A 4,457-nucleotide genomic window follows, 5' to 3' on the forward strand; every position below is an offset into this window, starting at 1 on the left:
ACTATCATTACTATGCACTTTACATTTATATCTCCCTGATGATTAATCTCATTATTAAGGTGATATCGCCTAAGGACATGCCTAAATAGTCTCCTTGGTTGTTGCAAAAGTATCAATATATTCGGCTTCCATTATAAAATCATCAATGTTCTTGTTCTAAACCATTCCAGCTAACATAACTTATATTTAGACAAAACACAAACCAGATAAAGACACATAATCATCCTTCTCTATCCAGAAATTAGGTTAAGAAACTAGTATCCGTGTAACACTTTACAACTAGTTCCCTATCTTCTCCTTACACTAAAAATAAATCTTCAGTCCTCTTTAAGTACTTAAGAATATTCTTGACAACTATCCAGTGACCCTCACCTGGATTAGACTGGTATATATTCGTCATGCTCAAAGCATACACTACAACATATTTGCAATCATACAACTGTTTTTTTGCCAACAGGTAGAGTTTCCGTTGTCTATCCAACACTCATGTGATCGAAGGTTGGACAACGATTGTTTATACACTTGTAATAAGCGAGATTTAACAATGTTTTTCAATACTGGTTACAATCAAGAAGGCACAACGGTTACTCTTTATTAACCATTATTAGACATTTTTTTAAACAATTATTTCTGTATTCAACTCTTGTCTACCTAACTTAACAACAATGGTTTTGTGGAAAAACCATTATTGTTAACTTATTAGATATTTTCATAAACAACAGTTTATAAACTTCTTTTAACTAGTTAAAACCGTTGTCATGAATATTTTTTGTTTAAACGACAATGGTGTAAAATATTTAAGCCATTGTAAAGAATATAAAAAGGCAATAGTTTTTTTATAAAAAATATGTGCAGTGAGACATACAACAATTTTTATCATTTTTTAAGTGGGTTTCACACAACTGTTTACAAAATTAATCTCATTATTTAAAATAAATAAATTTTAAAATAAAATGATATTATATTAATTCAATTGTTATTTCACAATTGAATTTAAATTTATAATACAAAGGTTCTCTACAAGAATTACAACTATAACTTCAAATCTATTTCTAAACATGCTCATTAAGGTACACAATAACTAATTTGCATACATATTCCATTGTTTTTGCCCGAGAAGCAAGAGAATGTTCACTCCATTGGCACGCCTAGTACTAGTTCTTGTTCTTGCCCATCATGTTCTTGTTCCAAGTATCATACATGTAGGTTTAGGTTTGCTACATCAAGAATTACACGCATATGAGAGGAATATATAAAACTTCGAGAATAGTTAAAATGGAGGCAGAGAACAAAATAGAAAATAAAGAGTAAAACCTTGAATATATATTCCCATATGCAATCCACGTACATACTTAAGGCAAGAAACTTGAATCCAGGATTTAGTTACAAACACAACTAGTTAAGTATTTTGGTAAGAAAATTATGAGCTAATAGATTAGGCGTAATAATAGGGCAAATGCTGAATAACAGGCTTGCAGACTTTGTATTTCTCAAATAGTTTGCAATATTTTTTTGAGTCGATACAATTTCTTTTACTTTGTATTCAGCACAGGGCTGTTTGTTTGTTTTTACACATGAAGATCTATATTCAGTAGGAGATAGAGCTACACTTCTTTTACAGATGGACCACCTTGCAGAACCTTTGCCCAGTGGTTTGGCAACTAATATGCATGGACATGAATTTATTTTTACAATTTTATTTTTTGTAAGAAACTAATTGCATCTGTATTCTGTGGTCAACGTGAAATGGATAATTGGTTTTAGTTGCTAGTTGAAATCGGTTGTTAATACTAATCATATTAAAAAAACAGATAAAAATTATACACGTAATGATTCATAATATATATTTATTTCATGTGGAGAGATAGATAGAGAGAGAGATGATCACCTTTCTACTGCACCTTATTTCTGAATGAGGTGATGCTTTATGTGATAAACTCAACCTTGCTCTTCTTTCTCCACCTAGCAGTGTCATCATCTAGAAGATACAAATCAAACTTTGGTTCATCAAGTATTCCAGGAGTAGATTAAACCATTACAGAAATAGAATCGTGATATTCAACAGGGTCTGCCAAGTACTCATTTCCCTAAAGTGTTTAGGATACTGGATCTTTATATAAAACCTTGTACAAGAATCAAACTGCCACAATATATACCACAAAATGAGGCATCATTTTGTTTATAGTCGGAGAGTTTCACCTGAGAACACAAACACGTAGAAGTCAGGCATGTGCTTGATTATATAAAGTTTCTCATATACGTGGTCAATATGTTCATTCACTTGTATATCTAGAAAAATTGAGATAAAATAAAATAAGATAGGATAACACATTGGGAAAGAAGTCATGTTCGATCAAAAAATCATTTTTTCTTTTATCTAGGAATTGATTAGTCAAAATACTGTGAGTATTTAGATATGCAGCCTATTTTGATACTGCTTGACTTGTGTGATTCATGAGTACCATTTTAAAATGATTATATGAACTCACATTAGCACATGAAAGAGAGATTCTATTACCAGAATCTTGTCCCTTAGCAATGCAGACCATTTGTTGCAATTGACCACCATGGGACAAAAGATCCCATTGACTCCTCAGTTCTTCATTCTGCAGTAAATCAAACAATTGTTATGGTTGGACAGGAATCCAAATAGACATTGTGGCACTCAAAATTATGCCAGAGGGCTCTCCTGGTCCGTGAGCACCTCTTCGTATCATCAACCTTGCATCTTCACCCATATTTCCAACTTGAACAACTTCCCATTTGTGCATTATTGCACAAACTCCTGCACAAAAGTTAGGAGTCATGCGTTGCACCAGTTTTGCCATGCTTCTCTTACCGTTAGGTGTGATCACTGTTTTTTATGAATACTATAGATCAATACCTAGTTGTTACAGTTAATCAAATAATAAGGTGAGATGAAGGGATACCAACTGACCTGAATGGTCTTCACTGGGTCCAGCAGAGGACATTATGGTTGCCAAAAAGTCGCATTGCCTTTGAAGGGTTACAACCCACTTTTTGTGCACCAAAGCCCATCAGCAAAGGACGATACAACTGGTGGATTGAACTCTCATCATATTCTGCATGCTCTCATTGTATGCTCTCATAACATACATCTCAATTAAACAAGACATCAAAACAAAAGTGTTATAAGACAATAATAATGTAATAATCAGCCAGAAAAAGGCATCGTCCTCAATTAGAACAACTCCAAGTACAAAGAGACGCTCAAATTATAAAAACTAGTAATATTGAGGGTAGAAAATGGTACGAAAACTCTTATATCTAGTTACTTACATTGATGAATTCCCGATCGAAAACAACTTCAACATCGAAATCTGGAGCTACATTTCCAACCAGAGGAAGCTCACTCTAAACAACACACAAATCGGAAACAAAATTACACATAAATTTGCCAAATTAATTAACACCAACACTTGTATGGTCAACTCTAAACTACAACACTCACAAATCACAAATGTAATAAATATATAAAAATAAGAAAAACTTACAGCCTTGACGACTAAGCTACGAGAGGAGCGAGAAGAAATGGAGAGAGATGTAAATGATTTACGGAGAGCAGAGGAATTGAAAAAGGGAGTAGAAGAAGCAGCTAGGGTTTGTTTATTAAATTTGGGGGAAATGTTGAGACGTGTTTTAGGGTTAGAGGGAACAGATAGAGTTGTCAATCCCTACAAAATATGGAGCATCTCATATATACCATATTCTTACAAAAATATGGTATTCATTCTTTACCTTGGATTGTGAATCCAAAAAAATGGAACTAAACCCGGCGAATAATCAAGTAAGAGGCAGCCCTAAATCAATATGTTTCAATTGAACAGAGAGAAGAGAGAGAGGGAGAGAGAGAAAGAGTTCACCAAGACGGAGTGAAAAGTTATCAATCAAGAATAAAGGTGGAGACTGAAGTTGGAGACCTAATCGGAGAGATGAAGATATAAGTAAGATGAAGTCTGAGATTGAAAGTAAAAGGGGGAGATATTTTATCAGATTTAGATGTAAAGGGGGGAAACAAAATTTTGTGATGGGGGGAATGATTGAGTGACCGAGGGAAAGAAAATATTGGTACGGTATTATTAAAAAATTATATTTTAATTAGTTATTTCTTAAATAAATAATTTTTCATTTAACTAAGAACAAAATCAAAATGAGTATAAATTTCAAATTTATTATTTATTTTTATAATGATTAGTGTCAAAATATTTTAATATTTGTATAGCTGAAGATACACATGTTAAAAAAAATTATTTTATAAATCATCCATCAATTTCGTGTTGTTGAGTAGTACACCTATTAATTTTTTCTATTTATATCATGCAAGATGAATTTGAATTTTTTTAATAATTTTTTCATATGACTAAAATTGATATATCTTAATATCCGTACTGTCGGATCGTCGAAAAAAATATTTTAAAAATTAATCTTGTAAATCA

At 32.3% G+C, this 4,457-nt stretch overlaps 1 long non-coding RNA gene across 3 annotated transcripts; it reads right to left on the bottom strand.

Moving 5' to 3' along the window:
• Positions 1–1,018: 1,018 nt before the first annotated feature.
• Positions 1,019–3,151, bottom strand: LOC141723348 (uncharacterized). 3 transcript variants are annotated; one of them, XR_012576246.1, is made up of 5 exons: positions 2,939–3,151; positions 2,519–2,785; positions 2,124–2,199; positions 1,889–1,978; positions 1,019–1,217 (listed from the first exon to the last, which is right to left on the bottom strand). It is a non-coding gene; the product is annotated as an uncharacterized LOC141723348 (long non-coding RNA). The 3 variants fall into 3 exon arrangements; XR_012576247.1 differs by having other exon boundaries at positions 2,157–2,199; positions 2,519–2,854; XR_012576245.1 differs by having other exon boundaries at positions 2,519–2,854.
• Positions 3,152–4,457: the final 1,306 nt, after the last annotated feature.

Source organism: Apium graveolens, chromosome 5 (genome assembly GCF_009905375.1).
Source record: "Apium graveolens cultivar Ventura chromosome 5, ASM990537v1, whole genome shotgun sequence".
NCBI lineage: Eukaryota > Viridiplantae > Streptophyta > Magnoliopsida > Apiales > Apiaceae > Apium > Apium graveolens.